This window comes from Pseudophryne corroboree, assembly GCF_028390025.1.
Source record: "Pseudophryne corroboree isolate aPseCor3 chromosome 3 unlocalized genomic scaffold, aPseCor3.hap2 SUPER_3_unloc_32, whole genome shotgun sequence".
NCBI lineage: Eukaryota > Metazoa > Chordata > Amphibia > Anura > Myobatrachidae > Pseudophryne > Pseudophryne corroboree.
The window spans coordinates 543775-558684 of record NW_026967522.1 but is presented as its reverse complement, the minus strand read 5'-3'; the positions used below and the strand labels follow the sequence as shown (position 1 = coordinate 558684).

The 14910-nt window shown below is 52.5% G+C and overlaps 1 protein-coding gene across 1 annotated transcript in view; it reads left to right on the top strand.

The window, feature by feature from the left end:
• LOC134984041 (uncharacterized) overlaps positions 1–14910 on the top strand; it is a 198076-nt gene that overhangs the window by 159234 nt on the left and 23932 nt on the right. The gene's annotated exons all lie outside the window — the stretch shown is intronic.

Genomic DNA, 14910 nt, shown 5'->3' with positions numbered 1-14910 from the left:
GTAAAGGTGGTGGGGTTGGAATCTTACTGTTCCAATTTTTCACATACACTGTTCTACCTCAGGTTCCATCACTCGCACTCACATCATTTGAAGTTCACTCTATCAGGATTTTCAAATCTTTTCTCTGCATTTTGCAGCTATCTATTGCCCTCCTGGGCAACTCGAATAACAATTTCTAGAAGATTTTTCTGCCTGGCTTCTACGCATCTTATCCTCTGACATCTCCACCATCATTATGGGGGATTTCAATATAGCTCTTGACAGTCCACAATCTGTTCATGCCTCCAAACTCTTCTCTCTAACCTCCTCTCTTGGCCTCACCCAATGGTCTGACTCCTCTACTCACCAGGAGGGCCACTACCTTGATGTTGTGTTCACCAGGCTCTGCCCAGTTTCTGAATTCATTAACACTCCTTTCCCTCTCTCTGATCACAACCTGATCACCTTCACAATCTCTTCTATTACTCTAAATTCTATGACACTATAACCTAGCAAGCCTCCTCTAACCCGCAGAAATACTAACAATATACATTTTCACCAACTTTCCATTTCTCTGCAACAACTGCTCTCACCAATCCCTACATTTACCACACCTGACACTGCTGTATCCCACCTGCACAAGACCCTAGAGAGGCTCCAGCTACCCATCATACTCTTGATGAAGTGGCTCCAGCTACCCATCACACTCTACATAGGCTTAGATGCCAACCATGGAACTCTAAATCAACAAGACACCTACAAAAACTGTCATGTAAAGTAGAACGTCAGTGGCGTAAATCTCAGAATCCTCAGATACAAGACCACCTACCACTCCTATCATCAGGCCCTGGACACTGCCAAACATATTTCCAGTCTCTCATCTCTTCTCATGCCACCAACCCCAAGCAACTTTTTAATACATTTAAATCACTTCTTTACCCTCCCTCACCTCCCCCACTAGCTACTATCAGTGCCTACAACAGCACAAACCAGTCCAGGTGGTTACTCCATATACCGGCCCTGTTTGAATGTTACCGATCAATCCATCTCAAGCCCTGCATGGGAGTCAGGAAGCTAATCCCCCTGCAGCTTATATCATCCACCACGGGACTCTCACCATACGGCCTTATACAGCGGTTCACATGCTGACATTACCAACAGCGCCCATATCCCAGGGCCAATCAGCCCAACGATAAAGCTGTAGCGGCAGCACAAACAAGGTACGAGTCACCTCAAGTCCCATATAAGAGACGGGAATCCAAACTGCCCCCAGTCTGAAAAATTGACTATGGTTTATATATCCACCACGAGATCTTCACTATTTAGCGGCAATTCCATCTCCGCTGTGGACACGGTCCACACGCCGCTTCTATCAACAGTGTTAACATCTTGGGACCGTTACCCATACAATCCAGCTATAGTGGAAGAGGTGACGTAATCCTGGAGGAGAATATACATCAAGCGCATAACGGATTTTCCACCAATGGACTTGACGGTTCTCTTCTCATCAGTTCCGCGCCGGCACCCACCTGGGCTTGGCATATAAACGTGTTTTTATCTTCCAGCAGTTGTTTTTAAGCCACAACCAATATTTTCTTTCCGGGGACGCCCGGTTGGATATATTGGACATATTACCACTGAACAATTACATTAATATATGTATTTGGTTTCTAGATGCTTTTTATATGACTCTGTAAGTACTGTTAATTAATTATACAAGTGTTATGAAATTGCTACACAATTGTACAAGAATAGTTAATATTTAATAGCAATATATACAGATACAAAAGTATTTGTTATTTATAATAAAGTCATTTTAATAACTATTGGGACTCCATGGCTGTTATCTTGTTGGGTACAGTGTTTTGATATATGAGCGCCCCTATCATATTTCTTTCATGTAGTTATTCCTAATTGGAGCAATACACAACTCCTATATATTGGTGAACGTATACCAAGCATTGTCCCCACCAATGAATTTTTTTAAATATTTTTTCTGATTTTATTTAATTGATGCAGGCGCTGCAAATAATAGTGTTTTGTGTATCAGTGCACAAGAACTTGCCTCCTACTTCAAGGATAAGGTTGATAAAATCTGAGATGAAATGGTATGCTCTTCCTTAGCCAGTGACCTGCTCAATTCCCTACCTGAACCCTCTGGCACTTTCTCTTCATTTGATCCCACAAGTGAAGATGAAGTATCAACATTCTCCTCTTGATCCTATACCCTCACAGGTCAGTAAAACTTTGTCTCCTGTGCTTATCCCAACCTTAACTAAAATCTGTAATCTCTCTCTCTACTGGTATCTTTCCTTCTCTGTTTAAGCATGCAGTGATTACTCCCATTACTAAAAAAACACACCTCTGACCCAAACACACTCTCTAACTACCGTCCCATTTCTCAGCTACCCAGTCCCTCCAAGCTACTTGAGAGACTTGCCTACACTCGCCTAACACACTTTCTTAACTCCCACAACTTATTGGACCCACTTCAGTCAGGCTTTCATGCCCAACACTCCACAGAGACGGCGCTGACCATAGTAGTGAATGATCTAGTCACTGCTAGATCTAAAGGCCATTACACACTACTCATTCTTCTAGATCTCTCTGCTGCTTATGACACTGTTGACCACTCTCTTCTCAATTACTACAATCTTTAGGTCTTCAGGACACAGCCCTCTCCTGGTTCTCATCCTACCTATCTAATCGCTCTTTCAGTGTTTACTTCTCTGATTCTACCTCTTCTTCTCTACCTCTATCAGTTGGAGTAACGCAAGGCTCAGTCTTGGGTCCTCTGCTGTTCTCAGTCTGTACCTCATCTCATCGCTGGGTGATCATATCATACAACCCATTAAGAAACTGGCAAGCTGGTGGACCATTATGCAACAGGTAGCATCTATCCTTGTGTATCAATGCCTATTTCCCTATAGATTGTAAGCTTGCGAGCAGGACCTTCCTACCTCTATGTCTGTCTGTTTTTACCCAGTTTTGTTCTATTACTGCTGTTCTAATTGTAAAGCGCAACAGAATATGCTGCGCTATATAAGAAACTGCTAATAAATATAACACAGGTCGCTCCCCCTGTATACTATGACAGCACAGGAAGCGACCCCTGTATACTATGACAACACAGGCCGCAGCCCCTGTATACTATGACAGCACAGATAGCTACCCCTGTATATTATGACAACACAGGCCGCTGCCCCTGTATATTATGACAACACATGCCGCTGCCCCTGTATATTATGACAACACATGCCGCTCCCCCTGTATACTATGACAACACAGGATGCTACCCCTGTATATTATGACAACACAGGCCGCTGCCCCTGTATATTATGACAACACAGGCCACGCATTCTGTATAGAAAGAAAATACATTCCGCCCACCCTATATAATAATAGTAACAAGACACCACAGGTCTCTCCACTTGTATATTATGACAACACAGGCCACTCCCCCTGTATACTATGACAGTACAGGATGCTACCCCTGTAATATGACAACACAGGCCACTCCTTCTGTATAGAAAGACAATACATGTCGCTCACCCTATATAATAAAAGTAACAAGACACCACAGGCCACTTACCCTGTATAAAAGGGCAACACAGGCTGCTCCCCCTGTATAGTAGGATGTCATAATCCACTACCCCGTATAGGAGGATGCCCCAGGTCGCTCCCCCTGTACAGTAGGACAACACATGCCACTCCCCTGTATTTTAATACAGCTCCACTGAATATTAATACAACATATGCCGCTCCACCTGTATAGTACAATGCCACAGGACACAACACCTGTAATGTCCCGTTTATAGAATTACAGTAACGGCGGGTTCTGTGCTACCTGAATCACTGTAAAGGCGGGATGTGCGCCATCTGTATTACGGTAACAGTGGGGACTGCGCCACCTGTATTACGGTAACGGTGCGGTCTTGCGCCACCTGTATTACGGTAACGACGGGGTCTGCGCCACCTGTATTACGGTAACGGCGGGGTCTGCGCCACCTGTATTACGGTAACAGTGGGGACTGCGCCACCTGTATTACGGTAACGGTGGGGTCTGCGCCACCTGTATTACGGTAACGGCGGGGGCTGTGTCACCTGTATTACGGTAACGGTGGGGTCTGCGCCACATGTATTACGATAACGGCGGGTTCTGTGCCACCTGTATTACGGTAACGGCGGGGTCTGCGCCACCTGTATTACGGTAACGGCGGGGGCTGCGTCACCTGTATTACGGTAACGGTGCGGTCTTGCGCCACCTGTATTACGGTAAAGACGGGGTCTGCGCCACCTGTATTACGGTAACGGCGGGGTCTGCGCCACCTGTATTACGGTAACGGCGGGGTCTGCGCCACCTGTATTACGGTAACAGTGGGGACTGCGCCACCTGTATTACGGTAACGGCGGGGGCTGTGTCACCTGTATTACAGTAACGGCGGGGTCTGCGCCACCTGTATTACGGTAACAGTGGGGACTGCGCCACCTGTATTACGGTAACGGCGGGGGCTGTGTCACCTGTATTACGGTAACGGCAGGGTCTGCGCCACCTGTATTACGGTAACGGCGGGGTCTGAGCCACCTGTATTACGGTAACGGTGGGGTCTGCGACACCTGTATTACGGTAACGGCGGGGTCTGCACCACCTGTATTACGGTAGCGGCGGGGTCTGCGCTACCTGTATTACAGTAATAGGACACTAGAGTGTCAGCCACCTGTACAGGGATAATGCAGCACCAGAGGCTGCTCCAGCTGCACTATAACAAGGCACCAGAGGCTGCTCCCCCTGTAGTACAGAACCTGACACCAGAGCTGCTCAGCCTATAGAATAATAATAATAATATCATTACCTGCTGCCAGACACAGCAATGGCTGCTCTCTGCTCCTGCTGCCTTGTGGGAATGAGTCTGAGCTCTGATAATGACGTAACAGGGAGCCGGGGCCAGAGAGTAGGCGGGGCTAATGATGGCTGAGTGACGGGAATCTGCGTGCTGTGGGCGGAGCTGGAGATAGTTGAGTGACGGGGCATTGCGACCTATGAGAGGGAGAGAGGGCGGGGCTGGGTGTAACTGTGACTGGAAGCTGCGATTTATGAGCAGCAGAGTGGGCGTGGCCGCGGCCAATGTACAGCAGGAGAGTGATAGGATACGGCGGCCAATGGGCGGGAGAGTGGGCGGGCAGGGAGAGGTTGTTGTGTGAAGAGAAGCTGCATCCAATGGGCAATGAGTGGGCGGGCTGGAGGTAAATGAGTGACAGAGCATTGCGGCCTATGAGAGGGAGTAAGGGCGGGGCTGAGTGTGATAGTGACTGGAAGCTGCGGCCTATAAGCAGTGAGTGGGCGGGGCTGCTCCTGGTTGCTGAGTTACCGTGGTATTCACTACCCATAATCCCATGCGTTATGCTGACGATCCCACGGAAATGCCGTCCCGCCCACTTCCTGAACACATTTCTCCGTCCAGGCCAGGGTGTGAGCTGCTGCCTTATCCTCCAGGTAATGTCCCCTCATCCCACCTGTCTCCTGCCCCAACCTCTCCTAATACCCCCTCTCCTGCCCCCATCCTCTCCTAATACCCCCTCTCCTTCCCCCATCCTCTCCTAATACCCCCTCTCCTGCCCCATCCTCTCCTAATACCCCCTCTCCTGCCCCCACCTCTCCTAATACCCCCTCTCCTGCCCCCATCCTCTCCTAATACCCCCTCTCCTGCCCCCAACCTCTCCTAATACCCTCTCTCCTGCCCCCATCTCTCCTAATACCCCCTCTCCTGCCCCATCCTCTCCTAATACCCCCTCTCTTGCCCCCAACCTCACCTAATACCCCTCTCCTGCCCCAACCTCTCCTAATACCCCCTCTCCTGCCCTATTCTCTCCTAATACCCCCCTCTCCTGCCCCCATCCTCTCCTAATACCCCCTCTCCTAATACTCCCTCTCCTGCCCCCATCCTCTCCTAATACCCCCTCTCCTACCCCATCCTCTCCTAATACCCCCTCTCCTACCCCATCTTCTCCTAATACCCCCTCTCCTACCCCATCCTCTCCTAATACCCCCTCTCCTGCCCCATCCTCTCCTAATACCCCCTCTCCTGCCCCCATCCTCTCCTAATACCCCCTCTCCTGCCCCCATCCTCTCCTAATACCCCCTCTCCTGCCCCAACCCTCCTAATACCCCCTCTCCTGCCCCCATCCTCTCCTAATACCCCCTCTCCTGCCCCCATCCTCTCCTAATACCCCCTCTCCTGCCCCCATCCTCTCCTAATACCCCCTCTCCTGCCCCAACCCTCCTAATACCCCCTCTCCTGCCCCCACCTCTCCTAATACCCCCTCTCCTGCCCCCATCCTCTCTTAATACCCCCTCTCCTAATACCCCCTCTCCTGCCCCAACCTCTCCTAATACCCCCTCTCCTGCCCCAACCCTCCTAATACCCCCTCTCCTGCCCCAACCCTCCTAATACCCCCTCTCCTGCCCCCACCTCTCCTAATACCCCCTCTCCTGCCCCCATCCTCTCCTAATACCCCCTCTCCTGCCCCCATCCTCTCCTAATACCCCCTCTCCTGCCCCCATCCTCTCCTAATACCCCCTCTCCTAATACCCCCTCTCCTGCCCCCATCCTCTCCTGCCCCCATCCTCTCCTAATACCCCCTCTCCTGCCCCCATCCTCTCCTAATACCCCCTCTCCTGCCCCCATCCTCTCCTAATACCCCCTCTCCTGCCCCCATCCTCTCCTAATACCCCCTCTCCTGCCCCCATCCTCTCCTAATACCCCCTCTCCTAATACCCCCTCTCCTGCCCCCATCCTCTCCTGCCCCCATCCTCTCCTAATACCCCCTCTCCTGCCCCCATCCTCTCCTAATACCCCCTCTCCTGCCCCCATCCTCTCCTAATACCCCCTCTCCTGCCCCATCCTCTCCTAATACCCCCTCTCCTGCCCCCATCCTCTCCCAATACCCCCTCTCCTGCCCCCATCCTCTCCCAATACCCCCTCCCCTGCCCCCAACCTATCCTATTACCCCCTCTCCTTCCCCTGACATTCTCCTAATGCCCCCTCACCTGCGGCCCCTGACATTGCCCTAATGCCCCCTCACCTGCGGCCCCTGACATTGCCCTAATGCCCCCTCACCTGCGGCCCCTGACATTGCCCTAATGCCCCCTCACCTGCGGCCCCTGACATTGCCCTAATGCCCCCTCACCTGCGGCCCCTGACATTGCCCTAAAGCCCCCTCACCTGCTGCCCCTGACATTGCCCTAATGCCCCCTCACCTGCTGCCCCTGACATTGCCCTAATGCCCCCTCACCTGCTGCCCCTGACATTGCCCTAATGCCCCCTCACCTGCGGCCCCTGACATTGTCCTAATGCCCCCTCACCTGCGGCCCCTGACATTGTCCTAATGCCCCCTCACCTGCGGCCCCTGACATTGTCCTAATGCCCCCTCACCTGCGGCCCCTGACATTGTCCTAATGCCCCCTCACCTGCGGCCCCTGACATTGTCCTAATGCCCCCTCACCTGCGGCCCCTGACATTGTCCTAATGCCCCCTCACCTGCGGCCCCTGACATTGTCCTAATGCCCCCTCACCTGCGGCCCCTGACATTGTCCTAATGCCCCCTCACCTGCGGCCCCTGACATTGTCCTAATGCCCCCTCACCTGCGGCCCCTATATTCTCCTAATGCCCCCTCACCTGCGGCCCCTATATTCTCCTAATGCCCCCTCACCTGCGGCCCCTGACATTCTCCTAATGCCCCCTCACCTGCTGCCCCTGACATTGTCCTAATGCCCCCTCACCTGCGGCCCCTGACGTCCTAATGCCCCCTCACCTGCTGCCCCTGACATTGTCCTAATGCCCCCTCACCTGCGGCCCCTGACATTGTCCTAATGCCCCCTCACCTGCCGCCCCTGACATTGTCCTAATGCCCCCTCACCTGCCGCCCCTGACATTGTCCTAATGCCCCCTCACTTGCCGCCCCTGACATTGTCCTAATGCCCCCTCACCTGCTGCCCCTGCATTCTCCTAATGCCCCTCACCTGCTGCCCCTGACATTGTCCTAATGCCCCCTCACCTGCTGCCCCTGACATTGTCCTAATGCCCCCTCACCTGCGGCCCCTGACATTGTCCTAATGCCCCCTCACCTGCGGCCCCTGACATTGTCCTAATGCCCCCTCACCTGCTGCCCCCTGCCTGTCACCTGCTACCCCCTGCCTGTACCTTACCACCCCGTCTGTCACCCGCCTCTCCTGCCACCCCCTGCCTCTACCCTTCCACTCCTGCCTGTCACCCACCTCTCATGCCATCCCCTGCCTGTCATCTGTTACTCCCTGTATGTCACCTGCCTCTGCTGACGCCCCTGCCACTCGCTGCCTGTCACCCACCACTCCTGTCACCCACCTTTCCTTCCACCTCCTGCCTGTACCCTGCCACCCACTGCCTGTCACTCACCACTCCTGCCACCCCCTGCCTGTACCCAACCACCTGCCTCTCCTTCCGCCCCCAGTCTATACCCTACCACCCTGTCCTGTACCTTACCACCCCCTGTCTGTCATCCACTTCTCATGCCATCCACTGCCTGTCATCTGCCCCTCCCTGTATGTCACCTGCCTCTCATGTCACCCACCTCTCCTGCCACCCCCTGCATGTCACCCACCTCTTATGCCATCCCTTGCATGTCATCTGCCACTCCCTGTTTGTCACCCGCCTTTACCTGCCACCCCCTGCCTGTACCCTTCTGTACCCTGCCACCCACCGCTCCTTCCACCCCCTGCCTGTACCCTACCACCCCATCTGTCACCCGTCTCTCTTGCCACCACCTGCCGTCCTCAGTCTATACCCTACCACCCTGTCCTGTACCCTGCCAGTCGTCTGCAGCCGCTTGCCAGTTGCCTGACACTCCTGCTGCCCCCTGCCTCTCCTACCACCCCCTGTCTGTCACCTGCCACCACCTGCCTCTCCTACCACCCCCCTGCCCATCACCTGCCACTTTCCTGCCTGTAACCTGCCTCTACTACCACCCGCTGTCTTTCACCTGCCACCGCCTGTCTTGCCTGTGCCTCTCTGCCTGTACCTTTCCTCCATTGCCCCTTCTACCACCCCCTGCCCGTCATCTTTCACCACCTGCATCTCCTGCCACCCACATGTCCGTCACCTGGCTCTCCTGCTTGTACCCTGCTGCCTCACCTGCAGCCCCCTACTCATCACCTGCCTCTCCTCCATCTGCCTGGCTGTACCCTGACGCATCTTCCTCTCCTGCCACCCCCTTTTCATCACCTGCCGTCCCCCCTGACTGTCACTTGGCGTTCCCCCCCCATGGCCGTCACCTGTCGTTCCCCCACCCCTGATCGTCACCTGTCGTCGTTCTCCCCCGCCCCCCTGGCCGTCAGCTGTCGTTTCAAACCCACCCCGTCACCTGTCGTTTCCCCGCCACCCGCCTCCCCCGGCCGTCACCTGTGTGTCCCCCCCCCCCCCCCGGCCGTCACCTGTCGTTCCCGCCTCCCCCCCCCCCTCTCCCCCTGGCCGTCACCTGTCGGCGTGACTGGTGGCTGCATGGGGGAGGAGTTGCGTGACCGGTGGCTGCATGAGGGAGGAGTTGTGTGACCTTGTGGCTGCATGGGGGTGAGGTTGCGTAACCGGTGGCTGCATTGGGGGTATAACCAGCAGGCACAGCATAGTGAGGGTGGGATGTGTGATTGTAGCTGCATGGGGGTGGGGTGTGTGACCAGTAGGCACATCAGTGAGGGTAGGATGCGCACACATCACAGTTAGGTTGTGGTGGGAGAAGTGTGCACAGCAGAAGTGAGGGTAGAACGCTCCGCACACACGGGGTTGGGTGTACCTGTGTATCAGTGACGTGCGGGGAGACGGAGCTTTTCCTGTCATACTAACATATACGCCCCAGTTTAGACTGTATACAGTATATAAAAAATACAAAGAACATATAAATATCATCTTTGTATTATTCTAATCATTTCTGTAGTCAAAAGTCTAAAGTAAAAATTCTATGGTAGGTGAGGCAGTGCTCCCCCCCCCCCCCCCTCCTCCACCTACCTTACCCGCACTCACCAAATTTATACTACTCCTCCTGTGTATAATGCCCAGATGTGTATAAACTGCTGCACCTGTGTATAATGTCCACATGTATATACCTCTGCAACTGTGTATAGTGCCCACATGTATATACCACTGCACCTGTCTAATGCCCACATTTATATACCACTGCACCTGTGTCTAATGCCCACGTGTGTATACTACTGCACCTGTGTCTAATGCCCACGTGTGTATAATGCCCACGTGTGTATACCACTGCACCTGTGTATATAGCCCACGTGTGTATACCTCTGCACCTGTGTATATAGCCCACGTGTGTATACCTCTGCACCTGTGTATATAGCCCATGTGTGTATACCTCTGCACCTGTGTATATAGCCCACGTGTGTATACCGCTGCACCTGTGTATATAGCCCACGTGTGTATACCGCTGCACCTGTGTATATAGCCCACGTGTGTATACCGCTGCACCTGTGTATATAGCCCACGTGTGTATAGCGCTGCACCTGTGTATAATGCCCACGTGTGTATAGCGCTGCACCTGTGTATAATGCCCACGTGTGTATAGCGCTGCACCTGTGTATAATGCCCACGTGTGTATAGCGCTGCACCTGTGTATAATGCCCACGTGTGTATACCGCTGCACCTGTGTATAATGCCCACGTGTGTATACCGCTGCACCTGTGTATAATGCCCACGTGTGTATACCGCTGCACCTGTGTATAATGCCCACGTGTGTATACCGCTGCACCTGTGTATAATGCCCACGTGTGTATAGCGCTGCACCTGTGTATAATGCCCACGTGTGTATACCTCTGCACCTGTGTATATAGCCCACGTGTGTATACCGCTGCACCTGTGTATATAGCCCACGTGTGTATACCGCTGCACCTGTGTATATAGCCCACGTGTGTATACCGCTGCACCTGTGTATATAGCCCACGTGTGTATAGCGCTGCACCTGTGTATAATGCCCACGTGTGTATAGCGCTGCACCTGTGTATAATGCCCACGTGTGTATAGCGCTGCACCTGTGTATAATGCCCACGTGTGTATAGCGCTGCACCTGTGTATAATGCCCACGTGTGTATAGCGCTGCACCTGTGTATAATGCCCACGTGTGTATAGCGCTGCACCTGTGTATAATGCCCACGTGTGTATAGCGCTGCACCTGTGTATAATGCCCACGTGTGTATACCGCTGCACCTGTGTATAATGCCCACGTGTGTATACCGCTGCACCTGTGTATAATGCCCACGTGTGTATACCGCTGCACCTGTGTATAATGCCCACGTGTGTATACCGCTGCACCTGTGTATAATGCCCACGTGTGTATACCGCTGCACCTGTGTATAATGCCCACGTGTGTATACCGCTGCACCTGTGTATAATGCCCACGTGTGTATACCGCTGCACCTGTGTATAATGCCCACGTGTGTATACCGTTGCACCTGTGTATAATGCCCACGTGTGTATACCGTTGCACCTGTGTATAATGCCCACGTGTGTATACCGCTGCACCTGTGTATAATGCCCACGTGTGTATACCGCTGCACCTATGTGTAATCCTTGGGCTCATATATTGTGTGTAAATCTGGCTCTTGTACTAGCCAGTGCCTCCTGATAAATGTACCTCACCGCACGTCCCTGGTGTGTATGTCTGGTAGGTACATTGAGTAGAAAGGAGGTAATCATAATGCAGAGGTAAGTGTGCCCGTTACAGGACAGGTGCACTGTGTGGGTTGGGATGAGCGTGTCTATTGGTACGATAGTAATAATACAGGGACATGACTGGGGAGGTGAGGGGATCTGGGAGTGTCACAGTGACATCACTTATATCTATAGTAATAATACAGGGACATGACTGGGGACGTGAGGGGAACTGGGAGCATCACAGTGACATCACATATCTATATTAATAATACAGGGACATGACTGGGGAGGTGAGGGGATCCGTGTGTATTTACAGTGATGTCTCCCCCCATTTCGCAGGGTTACACAGTAGTGAAGAAGACATCCGGTGAGTGTGAGACACCGAGCAGCCATCCCCGTGTGTCAGGAGGACTGCGCAGGACCCAGAGCCCCATCACGGTGCCTCCACCTCACTCACTGACACATGAGACACATTGACCAGAAGATCCTGGAACTCCCTAACAAGATAATTCAGCTGCTGACTGGAGAGGTGACTGCTGGGAATGGGACATTATACAGTAACACCAGGGAATGTGTCTGGTGATGACTGGAGAGGTAACTGCTGGGAATGGGACATTATACGGTAACAACAGGGGATGTGTCTGGGTGATGACTGGAGAGAGGTGACTGCTGGGAATGGGACATTATACAGTAACACCAGGGGACGTGTCTGGGTGATGACAGGAAAGGTGACTGCTAGGAATGGGACATAATACAGTAACACCAGGGAATGTGTCTGTGTGATGACTGGAGAGTTGACTGCTGGTAATGGGACATTATACTGTAACACCAGGGGATGTGTCTGGGTGATGACTGGAAAAGGTGACTGCTGGGGATGGGACATTATATAGTAACACCAGGGGATGCGTCTGGGTGATGACTGGAGAGGTAACTGCTGGGAATGGGACACTATACGGTAACACCAGGGGATGTGTCTGGGTGATGACTGGAGAGGTGACTGCTGGGAATGGGGCATTATACAGTAACACCAGGGGACGTGTCTGGGTGATGACAGGAAAGGTGACTGCTAGGAATGGGACATAATACAGTAACACCAGGGGATGTGTCTGGGTGATGACTGGAGAGGTGACTGCTGGGAATGGGGCATTATACAGTAACACCAGGGGACGTGTCTGGGTGATGACAGGAAAGGTGACTGCTAGGAATGGGACATAATACAGTAACACCAGGGAATGTGTCTGTGTGATGACTGGAGAGTTGACTGCTGGTAATGGGACATTATACTGTAACACCAGGGGATGTGTCTGGGTGATGACTGGAAAAGGTGACTGCTGGGGATGGGACATTATATAGTAACACCAGGGGATGCGTCTGGGTGATGACTGGAGAGGTAACTGCTGGGAATGGGACACTATACGGTAACACCAGGGGATGTGTCTGGGTGATGACTGGAGAGGTGACTGCTGGGAATGGGGCATTATACAGTAACACCAGGGGACGTGTCTGGGTGATGACAGGAAAGGTGACTGCTAGGAATGGGACATAATACAGTAACACCAGGGGATGTGTCTGGGTGATGACTGGAGAGGTGACTGCTGGGAATGGGGCATTATACAGTAACACCAGGGGACGTGTCTGGGTGATGACAGGAAAGGTGACTGCTAGGAATGGGACATAATACAGTAACACCAGGGGATGTGTCTGGGTGATGACTGGAGAGGTGACTGCTGGGAATGGGGCATTATACAGTAACACCAGGGGACGTGTCTGGGTGATGACAGGAAAGGTGACTGCTAGGAATGGGACATAATACAGTAACACCAGGGAATGTGTCTGTGTGATGACTGGAGAGTTGACTGCTGGTAATGGGACATTATACTGTAACACCAGGGGATGTGTCTGGGTGATGACTGGAAAAGGTGACTGCTGGGGATGGGACATTATATAGTAACACCAGGGGATGCGTCTGGGTGATGACTGGAGAGGTAACTGCTGGGAATGGGACACTATACGGTAACACCAGGGGATGTGTCTGGGTGATGACTGGAGAGGTGACTGCTGGGAATGGGGCATTATACAGTAACACCAGGGGACGTGTCTGGGTGATGACAGGAAAGGTGACTGCTAGGAATGGGACATAATACAGTAACACCAGGGGATGTGTCTGGGTGATGACTGGAGAGGTGACTGCTGGGAATGGGGCATTATACAGTAACACCAGGGGACGTGTCTGGGTGATGACAGGAAAGGTGACTGCTAGGAATGGGACATAATACAGTAACACCAGGGGATGTGTCTGGGTGATGACTGGAGAGGTGACTGCCGGGAATGGGGAATTATCCAGTAACACCAGGGGACGTGTCTGGGTGACTGCTGGGAATGGGACATTATACAGTAACACCAGGGGATGTGTCCGGGTGATGACTGGAGAGGTGACTGCTGGGAATGGGGCATTATACAGTAACACCAGGGGATGTGTCTGGGTGATGACTGGAAAAGGTGACTCCTGGGAATGGGGCATTATACAGTAACACCAGGGGATGTGTCTGGGTGATGACTGGACAGGTGACTGCTGGGAATGGGGCATTATACAGTAACACCAGGGTATGTGTCTGGGTGATGACTGGAGAGGTGACTGCTGGGAATGGGGCATTATACTGTAACACCAGGGGACGTGTCTGGGTGATGACTGGAGAGGTGACTGCTGGGAATGGGACATTCTACAGTAACACCAGGGGATGTGTCTGGGTGATGACTGTATCACTGTGGGTGTCAGGTTCCTATAAGGTGTCAGGATGTCACTGTCTATGTCTCCATGCAGGAGGGGGAGTATATAGAGGAACACAGGGGTCTGTACAAGGACGTGATGATGGAGAATCACCGGCCCCTCACATCACTGGGTAAGAGGAGACTGTCATGTATTGTACAGGGGAGAGCAGGTATGGGGGCCCCCTATATACACACACATCATCTGATAATCACATATATATACTGTACTCATTCACTATGTGTCTCCTACAGATGGTCCCAGTAACAGAGATACCCCAGAGAGATGTCCCCGTCCTCTGTATTCCCAGGATTGTACAGAGGAGAATCACAGGATCCCACAGGAGGATCAGGTAGGTGGGATTTAGGGTCTCTCCAATATACCTCAGTGACTGTCACTATATGATCTGTAGAGGAGCTGTGTGTCTTATACACTGATATTATACTGTTTCACCTCAGTTAAGTCTGACTGTGCAA